The sequence below is a fragment of the Aquarana catesbeiana genome, linkage group LG03, assembly GCF_042186555.1.
Source record: "Aquarana catesbeiana isolate 2022-GZ linkage group LG03, ASM4218655v1, whole genome shotgun sequence".
Lineage (NCBI taxonomy): Eukaryota > Metazoa > Chordata > Amphibia > Anura > Ranidae > Aquarana > Aquarana catesbeiana.
Window position 1 is genome coordinate 37,387,675 of NC_133326.1, and position 21,384 is coordinate 37,409,058.

Consider the following 21,384-nt stretch of genomic DNA (forward strand, 5'->3'; position numbering starts at 1 on the left):
ATTCCTTGGCACTTTTTCCATCTCCACTTTCCTTCACACAAACCTTGGCACTCCCGGGTGATTCTCTAATAGAACATACCGTTTGAACTCTTTTAAACCTTATTCTTTCGAATTTTTTATAATAGTACTACCCCAATTTGCCTCCCTGGCCCGCCCCCGGGGGAACGCCTCTCGAGGGCGTCTCACTGTATCGCTCCAGAGAACCTTCACAGGTTATAGTTTGGTGAGTGCAATTTCTAAACTTTAAATTCTAAATATGTTCTCCAATATCAATTATGTACTTTCTTAACACTACTTATGTACTTTGTTTGTTATGTTGATACTATATTGCTTTTCATCTTTATAGACCATACTATCAGACGCCTCCTGAAGAAGCGGCTGTGACCGCGAAACCGTAGAGGTCACGTCTGCAAGTATCATACTATTTAACCTCTGTCCATGTACCTGTGTGGGCATTGGCTGTACCAACTTAGTATCAACAATGCTGTAAACAATCACTATTGTCTATGTATGTTAAATCATAAACATGTACAATATATGTCCCCTGTAGGACTTTTTTATTACTTTTCGAAATAAACTTATACAGTTTTTAAACAAAGTTTTTTCTTTATGGTACCGCAATAGTCCTTTTTTTCTTGTGAAAGAAGCAGGACCCGATTGGAGAGGTCCTTGCTTTGGTCCCTCTTTCAACCTTACTTCCCGTTCTTATTTACATTCAGGATGATGATACCTATTAATGTATTCTTATCCCCCTCTGTAAATCACGTGGCATACTTGTAAATTTCAGGTTTTCTTCTAAGATTGCCCTGTATTTGGCTCCATCCATCTTCCCATCAACTCTGACCAGCTTCCCTGTCCCTGCTGAAGAAAAGCATCCCCACAACATGATGCTGCCATCACCATGTTTCGGTTTGAATTGTGTGTTTAGGGTGATGTGTTAGTTTTCCACCACACATAGCGTTTTGGTTTTAGGCCAAAAAGTTCAATGTTGGTCTCATCTGACCAGAGCACCTTCTTCCACATGTTTGCTGTGTCCCTCACATGACTTCTTGCAAACTACAAATTGGACTTTTTATGGCTTTCTTTCAACAATGGCTTTCTTCTTGCCACTCTTCCATAAAGGCCAGATTTTTGGAGTGCATGACTAATAGTTGTCCTGTGGACAATTTCTCCCACCTGAGCTGTGGATCTCTGCAACTCCTCCAGAGTTACCTTGGGCCTCTTGGCTGCTCCTCTGATTAATGCTCTCCTTGCCCGGCCTGTCAGTTTAGGTGGACGGCCATGTCTTGGTAGGTTTACAGTTGTGCCATACGCTTTCCATTTTCAGATGATAGATTAAATAGTGCTCCATAAGATGTTCAATGCTTGGGATATTTTTTTTATAATTTAACCCTGCTTTATACTTCTCCACAACTTTATCCCTGACCTGTCTGATGTGATCCTTGGCCTTTATGATGCTGTTTGTTCACTAAGGTCCTCTAACAAACTTGGAGGCTTCACAGAACAGCTGTATTTACTGTATACTGAAATTAAATTACACACAGGTAGACTCTATTTACTAATTAGGTGACTTCTGAAGGCAACTGGTTCTACTAGATTTTAGTTAGGGGTATCAGAGTAAAGGGGGCTGAATACAAATGCACACCACACTTTTCAAATATTTATTCAGATTTTAAGTGATAGACCAACACAAAGTGGCACATAATTGTAAAGTGGAAGGAAAATGATAAATGGTTTTCATTTTTTATTGCAAATAAATATTTGAAATGTGTGGCGTGTATTTGTATTCATGAGGAACATTTCAAGGGGTATGCAAGGGGTATGCAAACTTTTTCAAGGCACTGTATGTGTTTATTCCAGTCCTCTGGTGGTGGAAGGTGTGCTGTATGACCCTTATTAGGTAAGGCAGGTTGTCCTGCAAGGGTAGGTTGGAGAAGCAGGGAGTTTATCAGAGATCATCCTGTCAGGGAAAAAAGTCCAGGGTAAAGCCCTATTCATTTCTAAATGGCTAAAAAATTGTCACTGTAAAAAATATAGATCCATTTGTTATATGAATCTAGGGCTGTTTTCCAGAGTTATCAAAAAGGAATGTTGCACAGGACAAAGTGAAGGAACCAAAGACCAGAATTATTGTGAAAACATAAATTATTCTTCTGTAAGTGGATTATATAGAACTTAGATTAAAGTTAATTGTATGTTCTTTTAACTTTAGTTCAGCTTCTTGAATAGTGGTATTGCTGGCCACATTCATGACAATTTCAAAAAACAAGTTCATCAAGTTTCAACTAGATTTCAATCACAAAAAATTAGCAAACAGGTCAAAAGGAGCACTAAAGCCGCATACATACGATCGGACTATCTGACGGGAAATGTTCAATGACAGGCTGTTGGCAGAAAATCCGACAGTGTGTATGATCCATTGGACAATTGTTGCTGGACTTTTAGCCAACAAATGTTGGATGGCAGGTTTTCAAATTTTCCATGGACAAATGTGTGTTGTCGAATTTTCCGAGTGTGTGTACACAAGTCGGTTGGACTGAAGTCCAAAGTACAAACACGCATGCTCGGAAGCAAGGACGAGCCAGAAGCGGTCGGTCTTGTAAACTAGCGTTCGTAATGGAGAATTAACATTCATGACGTGGCAAATTATGAAATCTCGAAATGCAGCGCATCTTTTCTTCTTTAATGGGAAAATAATGAAGCTGCTTTGCTGGTGATGGAGTTATTGCAAACACATTTTCAAAGGCTTTTTTTTTCTAGTGAAATCAAGAATAATATTATTATGCTTTTTTTTTTTTTTATTTGGGCACGTTAACACAACACCATTATCCCATAGTTTTTAAGATCAAAGATACAACTATGTTGGTGTTCCTTGTTAATTTTACGTTGTATTTTTTAAAATGTAACTGCCTACTCCAAACTGTCATTTGAAGTAAAACGCATAGCCAAGTATTATTCTACACAATTTTTTTATTGTGAATTAAAAAAGAAAACAAATAAAATTAGACATGCTATCTGCCAATAGAACTTAACCAAAAAGTGCATTCTATGTATCCAAAAATATAGAAAATATACCAAATCAAATCATTATTCAAACAAAAAAATAATGTCAAAGCAATAAATCCAAGGCCAATAATAAATAACACGTTATCTCCTCTGATTCTGCAACATGTCTGGTTGAAGACCGGCCTTTCAGAAACGAACTGAAAAGCACGAAATGAAAAACGTGAACTGAAAAGCGCTAAATGAAAACACTCACCAAACTTCTACTAACACAAAATTAGCAGAAGGAGCCCAAAGAGCTGAAAGACAACGTAGTACCTCACTACGTTTGTATTTGTTGGCCAACAATTGTGTGGCCGTGTGTATGCAAGACAAGTTTGGGCCAACGCCCTTTGGACAAAATTCCATGGTTTTGTTGGCCAAAAATCCAATCGTGTGTACGAGGTTTAACAGTTTTAAATGTTTGTTATGCCCCGTACACACGGCCGGACATTGATCGGACATTCCGACAACAAAATCCTAGGATTTTTTTTCGACGGATGTTGGCTCAAACTTGTCTTGCATACACACGGTCACGCAAAGTTGTCGGAAAATTTTATCATTCTGAAAGCGGTGACGTAAAACACGTACGTCGGGACTATGAACGGGGCAGTGGCCAATAGCTTTCATCTCTTTATTTATTCTGAGCATGCGTGGCACTTTGTCCGTCGGATTTGTGTACACACGATCGGAATTTATGATAACGGATTTTGTTGTCGGAAAATTTTATATCCTGCTCTAAAACTTTGTGTGTTGGAAAATCCGATGGAAAATGTGTGATGGAGCCTACACACGGTCGGAATTTCCGACAACAAGGTCCTATCACACATTTTCCGTCAGAAAATCCGACCGTGTGTACGGGGCATTACACTTTCAGGGACCATTCACACCAGCAGATGCGTTAGAAAGCAGCAGCCGGTGTGTGCTGTGTGGGAAGCAGTGCCGATTCACTGAAAAACACTGCTTATAACTATATTTTAATTTCATTCAGTTCCATTTGCTGTAGCATCATTACAATGTTGTGTATTGAATTGCAAAATACTGTGTTAAAAAAAAGTATTATGTTTTGAACTTTTTTGAGCTCACCTAATTATAATCAAGGCAAATTGCCTTGTCCTTGTGTTGTGCCTGTGCAGGGAAAAAGCTACCTAAGCACAGCCCAACACACCTGGTATAAAAAAAGTCCTTAATATAAACTGTTGGTGGCAGTTTCTTTTCATTAATTTGATTGTTTCTCTTAAAGATGGTTAAAGGAGGTTGTAATTACCCAAAATCTTTCCATTCACTGTATTTCAGCAAGCAATGAAAAACATAACAGTAAAATGATAGTCAATCATCCGAAAGGAGAAGGGATTGAAATTGCACCAATCAAACCCCACTGAAAAATCTAACTGCTTTTGACAAAATTGCCATAGTTGCTTTGTTCCCATTTTTTTTTGATCTTGCATTAAAGTATATTCAATCTGCCATTTATTGCCCATTTTACCTTCTCGAAATACCAAATTCTGGCATTTACATGCGATTGTACAATATATTGAACTCCTAGTGCAGGGGTAAGCACCTTATCGGCCCTCCAGCTGTGGTGAAACTACAAATCCCATCATGCTGCTGCCTCTAGGAGTCATGCTTGTGATTGTCAGGGTCTTGCAATGTCTCATGGGACTTGTAGTTTCAAAACAGTTGTAGTGCCGAGGTTGCCTACCCCTGTCCTAATTAATGTAAAGTAGTTCAAATGGAAAATTCACATGAACCATCTTCGCCTTATTATATTTTCTTGTTGCTTTGTACTCTTAGGACCCTTTTACACAAAGGGTCCTATCAGGTCCGCCTGCCATTTTTTTTGTTCATTCATTCATATGGAACTACCTCCAGTCTAAATCAGTCTCCTAAAAAAAAAAAAAAAAAAATGGAAGGGGATTTGTCCCCTTCTGTCTAGGCAGATTGGATTGGAGGACAGTTGATTTACTTATGGCCGCCGGTGCTGTCTGCTCCTTCTATGGGAACCCCCAAAGTAAAACCAGTCACGCTCCCCGCTCCCTCCTCACAGGATTTGCCTACATCTCCCACTGCTCTCAGTGTATCCTGTGAATCCAGGAAGAAAGAGCAGCACTGGATCATGAGAAGAGACAGGAAGGTGTTTTTTTGGGGGGGGGGAGTAGGTGTGGATTTATTACCTTAATGCTGAGAGTGACGTTATACTACTTTAAAGCTTAACTCCAGCCAACACTTTTTAAGCAGTTACAACAACAGTTTTAAAAAAGTCTAGTGTTAGGAGTGGTGAATTGAATCCCTAAGCACTGTAAAGCTGAAAGGGGAGCCCAAGAGAAAAGGGCAACACATGTGAGTTGATGTTTAATGGAAGAGTCTAAACCAATAGAGAGCATATGACATTTGGAATGATTGAGCTTATAAAGGGAAATAGTGTTAAAGCAATCTATTAGGTTACAAGGGGCTGGCAAGGAATGTAGTGGGTCTGTTAGGGACAAAATCACATAGTCCGCACATAGGCCAATTGTATTTTGAATAGTGTCTACAGTGATTCCAGAAATTAAAGGGTGAGATCAGATATGCTCAGCAAATTATTCCATAATCAAAGAAGAGATAATAGGAGATAATGGGCATCCTTGTCTAGTCCCATTTGTAATGGAGAATGAGGCAGAAAGGAAACCTGAGGTCCAAACTCTCGCATTGGGAGAAGTGTATAAGGTATTAATAGAGGAGAGCATTTGTCCTGTGAAACCAAACCCCTGGAGGACTTCATTCATGTAGGTCCAATGAACCCGATCAAATGCTTTTTCAGCATCTAGTGATATTAGTAGATAGGGAATTCAGTAATGCTCCACCCATTGGATAAGATTTATAAAGCAGCGAGTGTCATCATAGGTTTGGCATCCAAGGATGAACCCACTTGATCCAGATGGATTAAAAATGGGGTGAGTTTGACAATACGATTGGTAGGAGCTTAGCGCACAATTTTGTGTCTGAGTTAAAGAGTGATATGGAACGGAAATTAGCAGGGGTGCCTGTTGGTTTCCTGGCTTGGGAATAGTGACAACAAGGAATTCAAGGAATTCTGGGGGACAAGTGCCACAATCTATAATGCTGTGGAAGGAATCTGCAAGATGAGGGGTCAGGTGGTCTGTAAATTGTCTCTAATATTAATTTACAAAACCATTTGGTCCCAAGGATTTGTGTAAGGGGAGTAATTTTTTGGCTTGGTGACTTCCACAGTAGAGAAAAGGGGAAGAGAGATCCCTAAGATTGTCCATGGAACAGGAATAGGCTAGGAAATAGGCTAGGGAATTCTATAGAGTCTAGGAAGCTGCGGATGACTTTAGGGTCAGGTGGAGAAGATGTACAGGAGTCCCGTAGGTTGTACAGGGTTGTGTGGTATCTATGGAATCATTCTGCAATATCTGAAGGATTAAGGAGTTTAGAATCTTAGTCATCTTTTAGATAGGGAATCCTAGAGCAGTGGTTCTCAACCTCAGTCCTCAAGTACCCCCAACAGGCCATGTTTTCGGGTTTTCCTTTATCTTGCACAGGTGCTTTAAATCAGAGTCAATGGCTTGGTATTTTGGACAGCTATTTTATCTAAGAGAAATTCCCAAAACATGGCCTGTTGGGAGTACTTGAGGACTGAGGTTGAGAACCACTGTCCTAGAGGAAGCTACCTTACATTTATATTGTTTTGCAAGAAACTTTGTTTTTATTTATTTTCCTTTTGGGATAAAGATTTTGCATAAATGAATAAAAGCTGAACATTGTAAGCATTCTGTCAGTGGTAAATGGTTTGTCTCAACCTTCTAACTGCCACTTTTGCTGGTCTAATAAAAGAAGCTGAAAAGTAACATAATTACAGGCTCGGTAACCAGGTGAAAATAACAGAAAAAAGCCTAAAAATGAAAACTAATGTAGCCACCACATCTATGGATTGGTAAGGTGAAATATTAAATGTTTGTTTATGGGTTTATTGGACACTTAGAAAGTATTATCAATGTAACATACAATTTTGCCTTTGTATCTGTTTTACTGTTGCAGCTATTATTGTTGCTTTGCCGAGTCTTGGTGTGTTAGAGGTGTGGCACTGCCAGAAGGGTTGTCATCATCAACAATTGAGGAATCCATACATCAGCAAATTCTCTGGGGGTACTGTAAGTATTAGGCAAACTGCATTTTTTAAATTTTCTGGACAAAAAGATAGACAAACAGGATTCATTTTGCTAAGTGATGATGATATTTGTAATGTGCAAATGGCTTTTAAAAAGAGAGCTGCTTAACCTAGATACTGATAGGTAAGGGCAAAAAACAGTGGCTGGTTTTAGAACTCATTACTCAGAAGTCGTTCCAAAAGGAGATGTGTTTACTCTTTTGCCTTATTGAATAAATGCCTCTTAGCCCTAAATGAAAAACAGAAATAGAAAAAAGTACAGTCTTTAAGGCTTTCTTTTCGTATAATGGGTATATTGCCTTAGCACATATTTTTCTTAGGTTGATTGAAAATCTAAAAGCAATGAATCCTTTGATCCTACACAAAAGTCTGTCTGCTAGCACATAACACTGTTGTGCAGCCTCTTGGTGAAATGAAATGATTTATATTCAGTCTATAAAGTGTGATACTTGGAATTAAAAAGCAAACGGTAACTGCTGGACTCCAAAAAAAAAAAAATCACAATTGCTGCTTTCTGAATTGTATTAATAATACAAAGGATTCTGGTGGCAGATCTGTCACATCAAAGCCATTATCAGTTGAAAGTGCAATGGTAGATAGACAGAGCGGCTAGGCTTTTTCTTCTCGTAGCCTGTGGTCAGAAGAATATATAGCTGTTACTATTCCTGTTTAAGATAAAGCACTTTGCATAAAAATAAGCTTCATGATTTATTGTGGAGAGACCAGAAACCAATTAGTGCTGGAGATGATCAGTTAGATTACATTGTTGTAGACCATCAGGGGGAGCTCAACCACAGTTTTGTAATGTCATCCAGGCAATTTAATTATTTTTCTTTCTGAGCTAAAATAATAATTGTTTATTTCTTTCACTACTAGAAAATTATATAACTGTTCTATGGAGATTATATGGTGTGTTAAAGTGGAACTACAATCTGATGGGTGGGGATGGGGGCGGGATCTTGCCATAATGTGCAAGTGCTGTATAGTCAGCATAATTACATTTATTTACTGGGGCAAATTTATTAAATGCCTTCTTCAGCTCTGTGTTTACTAATAGGGATAGTATTGACATAGCCCCAAAAGAACCCCAGTGGCTTAAAATGTATATGGTTCAGGGACATTTAGACAAAATAGGTGAGTAAAGCACCTAGAGAATATGGCTTACACCCATGTGTCCTCAAAGAGTTGAGCTCTGTTGATTCAAAGACATCATTTTTATTTTAGAGACTATTCGATGACTGTCTTGGTGCCACTAGATTGGCACAAGGTCAACGGTGGTGCCTATATTTAAAAAGGGATCAAAGGTTTTACCAAGTAACTACAGGTTAACACTACGGTTAGTTTAACTTCTAAAGTCAGGAAGATAATTGAAAGTTTCATAAAAGACCATATAGAAGAGTTTTTTGCTAGTAAACAATATTTTAGGCATTAGACAGCATGGATTCATGAAAGACCGAAGTTGTCAAACAAATCTGATTTCTTTTTATGAGATAGCAACAAAAAACTTAGGCAAAGGAGTGGTTGTGGATGCAGTATACTTGGATTTTGCAAAAACATTTGACACATACGGCTAATGTGCTTCATGCACACTGGGCTTAAAAAAATGCCAGTTCCTTTGGCATAAAAGAATGTTCATATAGAGCATTTTTTGTGCATAATTTAGACAAGGTTAGGAGAGTTTTGCATTTTTTCTGCCAGAAAGCTCCAATCAGAAATGCAAACCAGAAGGGTTTTTTCCTGCCTCTAAATGGTGAGCTCAAAATATGCCTGTAATTATCCTAATGTGCATGGACACATGGGATAACATTGAGCTGCTTCTACATGAAGAACACAAAACTCCCGTAGTAGGAGCGATTTTTAAGCCAGTGTGCATGGAGCCAAAGGTAAAGTCTACAGGCCTAGAAAGACCGTATTCAGAGATTAGTGATTAATGATTCATACTCAGAATAGTCTAAGGTTGTTAGTGGTGTACCCTAAGGTTCAGTGTTGAGTCCTTTATTGAATGATTATTTAATGATTCATATTCAGAACGATGTAAGATTATTAGTGATTCAGTGTTGGGACCCTTACTTTTTAATATATTTAAAAATGATATAGAGTTTGGGATTAAAAGTACCGTTTCTGTGTTTGCAGATGACACCAATTTATGCAGTAGAATAGCATCCGTACAGGACACAAGGTGGGATATCATCACCAAGTATAAATACATAGGTGGTCTATATAGTGAACCTGGTGAAAAATTAATAAATTTAAGGTCAATAAAAAGACACAAGGGTATGTTTACATCTGGAGGAAAAGATATTTAAACTTCACATACAGAAAGGCGTTGTGAAAATGTGGACTAAGCTTCCTCCAGAACTAGTTCTGGCCAGCTCAGTTTTTTTTTTTATTGGTTGAACCAGCTGGACTTGTGTCTTTTTTCAGCCTGACTAACTATGTAACTTTGTATCATTTCTGGTGGTTCTCTGCTCCACCTTCACTACAAGTATTCTTTACACTGGTTTGTATGTCAATACAGGACCTACGAATTGGCAGATACAAACACAGTGCCCAGAGGAGAAAATAAGCATTCATGGTATTCTTGCAGTAGTTGGGGTGTAGAGAAGAGGCAACTGTTTTGTTAGACATGCTGCCGGAAAGGTAAGTAAATGCTTCTTTTACAGGTCTGATTCTTTTTAAATAGGACTATGACAGACCAAATCGGGACAGGGGCTTTTGGAGAGTATCAGGGGATTGCTTTCTTCCCACTGATTATGGCCCAGGGAGGAGACCCGAGGTTTTGTCTGCTTCTCCCAGTCAGAGCATGGAAAAGAGTTCAGTTCAGCCCCTGATCCCATTGCGAGAGCAGATCATTTTCTAATAATGGACAACAATGTGATGAATGCAGAGAGCGAGGCTTGGATTCGTTCTCTGAATAAACACAATAGCTTCCCTTCTGGAGTGCATGTAAAGGTGTAATTTTAATCTTGCACAGGTTAATGGTCAGAGAAATTATGGTGGCTCTCCTGCAGACTGAGGTGGAGAAGTTCCTCCACTTGAGACAGAAATATTTATGAACAATCTCCCTCAAGAAATCTATGAAGATAAATTATTTCCACTTTTTCAAACTGCTGGAAAATGTTATGAGTTTTGTCTTATGATGATTTGTCTAATGGACAGATTACACAAGTTAAAGCAAGATTTGGACAGCCCTGGGTCTGGGGAACTGGTGTCAAACTGTTTAGGTGGGCACTGACCTGAGTCACCTAGGCTTGTCTAGGTGACTAGTTGTTAATTAGCTTACTGTTTAATTAAGATTACTGTTTATGTGTATGTTAGCTGTTCGTTAAATGGCCTGATGATATTATTGTTTACAGTTTGCATTATTTAGGATAATGTGATCAAGCTCTTATCTGATTTTGTGTGGTATATATTCTGTGTGAATTTACAATAAAGTCAGTTCCAATTTGCACCTAAGATAGTGTTGTCGAGTTCTTGGGTGCAATGCTCTGTTACAAAGCCAGGTTCCTGGTTTCAGAGTGGAGGAAGCTGTATCTTGGCTGAGGCTCTCAGGCTGGGTGCCAGGTCTGTCACATCGACCCTTTGGTGACAGGGACCCTCTAAACCAGGGATCTCAAACTGGCGGCCCTCCAGCTGTTGCGAAACTACAAGTCTCATCATACCTCTGCCTGTGGGAGTCATGCTTGTAACTGTCAGCCTTGAAATGCCTCCTGGGACTTGTAGTTTTGCAACAGCTGGAGGGCTGCCAGTTTGAGACCCCTGCTCTAAACTTTGATGACACGGTACAATTATTTAAGGTTGCAGCCTACATTCAATGTAATACTTAAAATGTATTGCCCAACTCCTCTAAGCATTTCAGATCCTTAGCTTTCCTAATAGTCCACTCAAGAGGCAATAGAGCAGACTGTTGTTTTGGGCATAAAATAAATAGCATAGAAACTTGGCTGCGAAGTCCATATGGGCTGGTATTAATATAGAAACAAAACCTAACTTTCTTGGTCCTCTTGCTCTGGGGGTAATAGCACATGTTTTATGCACCAGGTTAGTGGATTTAGGAGAAGGGGGGCACCCATAAAAAGCATTGCAGAATGAATTGACATTTGTTGACAAAGTTGTGCTAATTCATCTCAGTTTTGCCTGCTGACATCTATCATCTTCTTATCCTCTTTAAAATGTTCCAGATGGAACTATTTCCAGATAGATTTGTAAAATAGTGATCCAGGCCTATGTTTTTTAAGGTCATAAAGCTCAGTTTCCAATTAGTGCACATTCTATCAGGGAACTTAGCGCATCCTGGGCGTTTCATCATTCTGCTTCTTTTGTTCATGTATGTAAGATGTCTACTTGGTTATCAGTTCATAGTCTTACCAAGTTTTATAAGGTTAATGTAGCTGCCTCAACCAAGGCCAGGTTTGGCTGAAGAGCTTTGCAGATGGTAGTTTGAGTTCTGCCTGGGATTGGTTCTATGTTCTGTTGTTTTATGTTTATGGGCCCACCTCTCTTTTTCTGTCTTTCTGGCACTGCTTTGGGACATCCCATTCACAAAGAAGAACAGCTATAGCCTTAAATGAATGACAGAGAGAATCTGTTTTTTGTACTCACCAAAAAAATCAGTTTCTTTGAGCTTTTTTGAAGGACACTGCACCTCTCAGTCTCTCTTTTGGCTGTATTGGTGTTGTTGTCCTTATACTGCTGACTACTAACTGAACCCTGTGTTGCATGTGGGGGGTTCGGTCACCACCAGAGGGCTGCCCCATAGGTGTGCTTTTAATTTAAAGTGGTTGTAAACCCTGGTAAAACCACTTTTACCTACAGGTCAGCCTATAATAAGGCTCACCTGTAGGTACTGTGAATTTCTTCTAAACTTGCACAGTTTAGGAAATATTCACTGTATCTGCATGTGCCGACGTAATCGGCACATGCGCACTGAAGAAATGGCTCGCTCGTGCCGTTTCTTCAGCTGCTGTACTGTTATCACGGCTCCGGCCAATCACAGCGCTGGAGCCCATGAACCCGGAGATAACTCCAGAACGGCATGTCGCCAGTCACACCGTTGTTCAGGGACTGCTGCAACAGCATCATTCTACGGTAAGTATTTCATAATGAGCTAGTATGCGATACATACTAGCTCATTGTGCCTTTGTCTTGTATGTTTTTTTTTTTTCAGCTGGGTTTACAACCACTTTAAGTTTCAACTAGCATCCCGCTCCTAAAGGTAGTGGCATCAGACTCATCTGTAAAGAAGAACATCTGTATGCTTCAATGAACATTGTTAAAAAGATTTTATAGTGAGTACAAAAATTCCACTTTGCACTATCACTTTGGAGTTTTAAATGCATCAACAGGATGCACAACTGAAAATGCACAACCATATTTAAGGAACTCCTTAGTCTTGCAAATTTTGAAGCTAGTAATGAGCTTTGGGTTTGGGTTGGCTGTGGGTTTACCCACACCCAAGCTGTTTGTGTTTGCCAAACAGGTTAACTAACTGACCAGATCTGGCACCCAATCTTCTGGCTGCTGCAGGTTGGAAGTCCTTTATTTAGTTTCAGTATCACTACCACCACTAAATGACAGCTTCCTGCTGCCCTTTGACTTGTTTCAAATTGTATACAAGCCATTGGACATCCTGGGTGATGTATGTGACCACATATAACCATGGCCATGTATAGCAAATGATGTCAGCCAGCATTTCTGGCTGGCTTGTTGACATTCCATATGAGTAGTGACAGGAGAAGACCATTGAGGTGTGGGTCCTTGGAGCATTGCTTATCATGATTGACAAAGCATCTACATCATTGAGCAACATAATTAATGTTGGATTTACATCAGGGAACAATGTTTATATTAAAGGATTGTTTGTTTGTGTGTGTGTGTGTGTGTGTGTGTGTGTGCTTTTGTAAAATAAGTCAAGAATAAGTTAATAAATTAAGTAACAAATGGCACCATGCCACATGCCCCGAAGAAAAATAAGCAGAGAGACCCCATGCAAAAAAAAAAAAAAGAACACCATGTGGCCCACTGTAAATGGACTGAATATTTGTAAACACTAATAGTTTTTACACTTGTGATGGCTGTGATTAGGTGATTGGTTCACATGGTCCCCTTCCTTGCTTTTTTGTCATTTTGGTGTTTAATGGAGGTGGTTAAACATTTAGGCTCGGTTCACACAGGGGCAACACGATTTTAGCGCGACTTTGTACGGCGACTTCAACGTGGCTTTAACGTGACTTCAGCGCGACTTCAGCGCGACTTTAGCAAATTACAACGCGACTTCAAGTCGCCTCCAGGCCAGGCGACTTTGGCTGTGGCCAATCACAGGATAATCAGCTCTCTGGGAGGGAGGGGTTTGCCTGGGCAAACTAAATTTTTTCCCTGCAAAGTCGCTTGACTGTAGAGAGAGATCCGACTTGGAGGCGACTTCCATTGATTTCTATGGTACAGGTCGCCTACCAAGTCGGATCCAAGTAGTACAGGGAGTACGCTCTGAAGTCGGAGCGACTTCAGTAGTGTCTATTAAGACGCTCCCATTCACTGTAATGTGAATCTCTTTCTGGGGCGACTTGGGGCGACTTGAGGGCTTACAAGTCGGATCCCAAGTCGTCCTAGTGTGAACCGAGCCTCACTATACAGAATGGGATTTATTTACTGATACTGGAGAGTGCAAAATCTGGTGCAGCTGTGCATGGTAGCTACCAACTTCTAACTTCAGCTTGTTCAATTTAACTTTCACAAAAAAAAAACTGGAAGCTGATTGGTTTCTATGCAGAGCTTTCCAATTTTAGTAAATCAACTTCAATGTTACTATTCCAGTCCACTCTGCTGGAAGAATTTCCAACAGTAACTGGATGAGAAAATATACTTTTTGAGATCATGCCTGCAAGGTACAGATGGGCTTACTACAAACCACTGTTTTCTACATAATTACAAAATACAAAAAGGAATTTAGCAAAAGTACTACATCGCTACATAATTATTTGGTTACACTGCTTTTTCGAGTTGTGTCTAATGATGATGGTGAATGATCTGATATCTCAATGGCAACATGGGCCAGGTGCACGCACATGCACATGGCTATTGATATGACTGATTTCTGATTGGGACTCTAAAACAAAGTTAATACTGCAGCTGCAGGAACAGATTCACAGGACTCAATCACTGTGTTTAAAATGTCCGTTCAGTCAAAAAATTTATTATTACATGTTATTTTATACATAGATAAGAAAGGGGTGGTGTGAGATGTTATTAAAAGCTAACAAATAGCAATATGTTATTAAAAGCTAACAAATAGAAATATATTATTAAAAACTACCAAATAGAACAATTGCAAAAGTAAAACCTTGAAAAGGGAGGGGAGAGTAGAGAGCGTTTAGTAGGAGAAGTGTCTGTGTGTTAGGTGAAGGTTACATAACACATTTCAACAGTGAGAACAAAATGGATTCTCTTGTGCTTAAATGAACAGTACAATGAATGTCCATGTCATTTCCCCCCTTTTGTTTATTTGACACCATTCTTCTCCGCGTTACGTTCAGCCGATTGCTGGTAACTCCTGTTACATTGGCGCAGAGAGACGGCGTCCTGTTCAGCTCTCTCCTAGCTTTCTCACAATAATGGGTTCATCAGGGCTGGTGGTACATTTGTTGGTACAGCGGGTAGTCACACAGAGGCATAGCCTGATGAGGAAGTAAATAACAAACATGAGAAATAGGAACATCACAATGTAAGCGCCTAGTTTCTGTAACCATGTTGCTATGCCATATAAAAAATCACCAAAACCACCTAAACCCTGAAAGGGGTTCCATCCATCTTTAGCAATATCTCTGGCCTTATTCTGTAGTTCTCTTATCTTAGCAAGATGCCCTTTAATAATGTCCTCATTATCAGAAATGTATATACAACAGTCAGTGTGAAATATCTTACACATCCCACCGTGAGCTGCAGTGAGATAATTTAGCGTTAATCTGTGCTCTAATACTACTTTTTTAAGCTGAGCCATTTCTTCATTTAATAAACCTATATCAGTGGTAGTAAGGTTAATAATTTCATCTACAATTCTAGTGTAATTATTTAGTCTTTTCATTGCTTCAATTCCCCATCCTGTCCAGGAAGGGAACCATGACCATGCCATGTCACCTTCAGTGAACAGCTCTCTTTTGAACACTAAAGGGTATTCTGGACTTTGATCTGGTCGCACTGTATCTTTGCGAACAGCCAAAGCAGGTACTAACTTCCCAATATAACATGTACCTGTAACATTAGTAGGAAGCCAGGCGTAAGCTTTATTTCCACATATATAATATAACCCTCTACGTATGGACGGTATGCCTGCTCCTAAAAAACTGGAAGCAATAACATGGAATCTCAGAAAACCGATATTTTCACATATTGGGAACTGTGAGCAATTTGTACTATAAAGGGTTCTATTTAGTTCTGGATCTGGGATATAATAATATTGACCATAGTTTCCTCCATAAACTGTAATTTTTGCTCCAGTGCAATCTGAATTGCCCAACCGTGTACATTTAGTGTTAAACGGGCATGTAATGTTTAAACAAATCTGTGGAGTGTTTATCTGTTTCGAAACCATCAAAGTTACTGATCTGTGCTCATTAGCTGTGGAGACTATATATGAGCCATTTATTCTGATCCTGTTTAGATCAGTGAAATTGAGAGGCATTGCTATCATGGGTATTGTTCCTGTTTGGGGATGTAAGTGAGAACACACCCAGCAGTTACTAGTGTTGCTATGGGTTGCATACAATTTTAACATTTGGATGAAAGGGTTATTTTTCCATGTCTCAGTTCTCACAAACAACAAAAAGAAAAGAAACATTATCATCTTTTTTTCAAAGGATATCATCACTTCAGGATTTTCTTGCAGTGACTGGCGTGAATCCAGGTGGGCTTTCCTTCCAACTTGACAGCAGAACCGGTTGTCAAAAGCACCAAATGTGGTCCGTCAAATTTTGGTTCTAGTGGCTTTCTGACGTGTCGCTTGACCACCACCCAGTCACCTGGTTGGATTCTGTGAATACCTGAAACAGAATCTGGGTCGGAGATAGATTTATAAACACCTTCATGTATTTTATTCAATGTTCTTTGCAAAATCTGAACATATTCTAACAGAGTGAGAAGCCTGCAACTGTTGGGGAAAATATAGCCCTGTTTTGGGTGGCCCTCCAAATAAAATCTCATAGGGGGACAGCCCATGTGGTTGTTTAGGGGTAGTTCGTACAGAATATAGGGCTAATGGCAAAGCTTCCACCCATCCTTTTCCTGTATCTGCTTTAATTTTTGCACATCTGTTTTTCAAAATTCCATTAAGTCTCTCAACTTTACCACTACTTTGTGGATGATAAGGTGTATGGAAAGCTTGCTGTATGTGAAGTGCTTCCATTACCTCTTTCATTACTTCCCCAGTAAAATGGGTTCCTTTGTCACTCTCAATAGTTTCAGGAACTCCATATCTACAAACTATTTCATTCAAAATTTTCTTTGCTGTTGTTTTTGCATTTGCTTTGGCTACTGGCCAGCTCTCGGGCCAACCTGAAAACATGTCAACACACACTAAAGCAAACTCATAGGTGCCTATTCTGGGCATCTGAATGTAGTCTATTTGAATTCTTTGGAAAGGGAAATCTGGCTTTGGAGAATGCCTTTGGGGAACATGAACAGGCCTCCCTGCATTGTACAGAGCACAAGTGAGACATGAAGCACAAAACCTGGCTGCAAATTCACTAAATCCAGGTGCTATCCAATAGCAGCCAGTAAGTGCCACCATCGCGCCCTTAGCAAGATGACTGACGCCATGTGCCAGTTGTGCTAAAACTGGGTACAAACTCCTGGGTAGACACCACCTGTTGTCAGCGCTCCACAGGCCCTGCTGATTTTAGGTAGCATTACATTTGATCCACTTATCCTTCTCTTCATCAGGGGCCTGGTTCTGCAACTAAATTAGAGTTTCTACATCCCACTGCTCTTGATGAGGGGAATCTGTCCCTGCTACCTGGGCGACCCCTACAGTGGATGTGACTCCAAATGCCATAAGGGCAGCATCCTTTGCCGCTTGGTCCGCTAAAGCATTTCCTCTGGCTGTCATGTCACTTCCCCTTGCATGCCCTTTTACCTTCAAGATGGCAACTTCTGCTGGTTTCTGAAAGGCCTCAAATAGCCGCTCTATGAGTTTTGCATGTCTCACTGGCTTCCCTGCACTAGTCAGAAAGTACCGTGCTTTCCAGATAGGCCCAAAATCGTGGACTATTCCAAATGCATATCTGCTGTCAGTGTAGATGTTTCCCCTTTGATTCTCTAGGAGATGACATGCTTTGACTACAGCATACAACTCCGCTTCCTGTGCTGACATCTGGGGTTTCAATGCTTCCTGATGTAAAATGGTGTCTGTAGTGGTTACAGCAAACCCTGTGTGTGGCTGACCATCATCAGTGTAAAATCTGGAACCATCTACCAATAAGTGTGTGTCACAATCTGATAGGGGCTCATCTTTTGCTGGTGTGACAGAGGCCCTTTCTACCTCCATAAGAGCCATACAATCGTGAGAAAAACTGTCAGGTTCTACATCAGTACCATTTGTTGCATCTTCCTCATCAATTATAGGAAGAAGAGTAGCTGGATTTAAAGTAACACATTGTTTGATTGTTAAATTCGATGGAGCAAAAAGAGCAGACTGGTACTTGTCAAATCTACTGGCAGACACATGTCTAACATTTACTTGATTCATGATTTCCTATACTGCATGTGGCACATACAGGATCAGAGCAGAATCTAGTACAAGCTCAGTTACTTTGTCTAGCAGCAAAATGCAGGCTGCTATGGCTCGCATACAACTGGGGGAGCCTTTGATGACAGGGTCTAATGAGGCTGATACATACATCACAGGCCTCTGTTTGTCTCCATGTAGCTGGGTGAGTACACCTGCAGCAAATCCATTGACTTCATGACAGAACAACGAGAAAGTCTTAGTATAGTCAGGAAGTCCAATGGCGGGAGCTTCAGACAAAATTTTAATAAGCTCCTTCATCTGCAATTCATTGTCCCATGTGAGTTTGAAAGGGTTTCTAGTGGTAGCCTCATATAGAGGAGCCATAAGTTCTGATGCATTTGGAATCTAGTCCCTACAATATCCCACTAACCCCAGGAAGGCACGTAGTTGCCGTACATTTCTTGGCTTTTCAAAGTTTTGTAGAGTTTTAACTCGATCTGGGGTTAGGTGACGGATTCCATGTGACATGCAGTGACCCAGGAAGATCACTTTCTCTTGGCAGTATTGTAGCTTATCTTTACTAACTTTTGGGCATCATGGGTAAATGAAAAAAAGGTGCCAGCAATCTGGGTGCAGGGGCACCGAAAAGAAAGCATTTGCAAGATCAATCACTGTAAAACAGGTGCTGGAGGCAGGTATTCCACTTAGTAAAGTGCGGGGGTTGGGCACGATCGGTGTATCTGACTCTATTATATTGTTAATGGCTCTCAAATCATGCACCATGCGATATGTCACCTGCCCACCCTTCTTGTCTGGCTTCTTTGCAATTGGGAACAGGGGTGTATTGACCTGGGACTTAATTGGTACAACAACCCCTGCTGCTTTCAGTTGAGTGATTTGATCCTTTATCCCCTCAGTCTGAGCAATACTCAGTGGGTACTGTTTAATCTGTGGGAGATGGGCTCCTGGTTTAATTTTTATCATGACTGGGGTGCAATCCAGCAGACCTACATCATATTTGCTGGTGGCCCATAATTCAGTGGGAATCACTTTCAATTCTGGTGGAAATGGCAGAGTGGAGTCTTGGATTAAAAATACTCCACAGGCAGAATTTAAAACTTCTCCTGATAGACTACTGACCACTTGGACTCCTGTAGGAGTGTAGTCTATGTTTGCTAAAATTTGGTTCAAAATGTCAGCTCCCAAAAGATTGGTAGGAACTGTGTCTGAAACTAACACTTTAGTGACAATTTCTGTTTGCTGTCCTAGCCTGAGTTTAAGTGGCTTGGACTCAACCAAATCAGTAGAGGTCCCGGTTAGGCCAACACCAGAGATAACATTTGTAGATAATAATACTGGAGGTAAGTCCTCTATATTAAAAACACTTCGGCTTGCACCAGTATCAATTAAACAGGTTAATTCTGTTTCTCCTCTAGGATAGGGGAGTTCTTGTAAAAATACTTTTACTCTGGCCTCGGGACCATTGTCTCCCCTATTTAACATGATTGATACTGGCATGCCATTTTCCTATGCCTGATCCACTGCTTTTGGCAGAGAACTGGGATCAACATGAGGTGCCTCTATGCTCTTTTCTAGTCTACGGTCAGGAAGATGGCAGAATTTGGCTATGTGTCCTTCCCCATCACAATTGTAGCATATAATTGGTCCCCGATTGCCATGATTTCTGAAATTGCCTTTGCCTCTTCCTCCTCCTTTTCCTCTCTGCTTCCCCGTGTACATTACCTTGGGTTTGCTGTCTTTTTGGTTAATCCTGTTTTCTATGGATAACAGGATAGGCAGGACGTCTCGAATAGACATATTGCCTGCCTCAGGCCTTGCTGTGAACAACTTTTCTTTCAACTGGGGTATTAAACCATCAAGAAACCTTTGTTTCACCAGTTGTGTAGATGGACTTGCAGTTTCTCCCGCCTTCTCTTCCTCTATTTTAATGCCTGCTTCCTCAGCCATATCACTTAACCGCCCACAATAAGCCCCTGCTGCTTCCTCTTTCCCTTGCTTAGTATTCATAAATTCAGCATGTCTGGTTTGTCCATATATTTGGGGCAATTTTTCCTTCAATTTCTCACAAACCTCCCTTCCACTAATCATCTTACCTAGATTTTTGACGTCTACACCACATTCTTTAAGTATATAGCCAGACATGTTGCTTCCCACTGCTTTAATAAGAAGCTGATGAATGTCAGTAGCAGAAGCCTCATATGCTTCCTGTGCAGCACTAAGTTTGTTTGCAAACCCAATTGGATTCTTTCTAGGATCTCCCAATCCCTCTAATATGGCTCTCATATCTTGGGGACTAAAAGGTACATGCCATTTAATTTGAGACTTACTGTCAACAGCATCACCTTCAAAAACTAATTGGGTTCTGACAGGATAAACTGCAACAGATTTCTCTATGCCAGGGGCAGAAGGGCTGGCATCTCCCTTCCTTCTCTCTTCATCTTGCTGCCACAATTTGGAAATTATGGTTTGCTCCGGAAGTTCAGACTCTATCTCTCTTTCTCTGGCCAAAGCCTTAAGTTCAGAGAGATCTAGGTTTGCATATGTGCCTTTTGATTTATGCCAATCATCTGTTTCTAGGATACGAGCCAAATCCCTCTTTGTAGGTTGATATGGGGCTGTTAAACCTCTGCTCTCTACTATATTGCATAGCTCATCTTTTGTGTGTTCCATGTAATCTAATTCTTTTGCTTTTGTGCGTGGACCCCTTAAAGCCAAACTGGCAGCCACATAAGGTGGGGGGTCCTCCTCTACAGAGTCTTCTGGCCAAACGTAGTAAATTTGGGCAGTACTTTTATTAAATATCTCCGTCAAGCCAGTTTGATTTGCTACTTTAGCTTTAGCTGTCTCCCATGTGCAAGCTATTCTCCACGTTCCTTCACTGCACAGTAGTGGGCCATAATCGTGCAGAAAAGTTTGCCATACTTTTAAATCAAAAGTCCCTTCAGATTTTAAAGGTTTAGCTGTTCCCTTTGTCCATTCTACCCATTTATCTAGGGGCTCAGTATAGGCAGAACCGTACCTTCGGTTCATATATTCTCTAGCGCTCATCTTGCGCTGGGCATTTTCTGAAGGCCTCTCTCCCTTCATTCCCTTAATTAATTTAATGCCCATAATGACTGGCCAGTCTTCTCTCTTCTCTACTTGTGCCTATACCCTCTTGCCTCTAAAACAAATAGTACAGCAAATCTGCAGATTTACAAGAATAGTCTCCACTTATCTACGTGGATAGAAGGGGTTTATGACAATAGACAAAACACTCATTAAGAGACCCTCCTCGTCTCTTCTCTTCTCTGTGAGTTTTATCTGACCCTACCATGCGCCTCTGACCCAGGTCGCCCACAAGGAGTCAACACAGGGAACTGCAGAGGATTTTCCCTATCCACACACAGTCCAACCCGTGAAGGGGGACACAAACACATTCACACACACA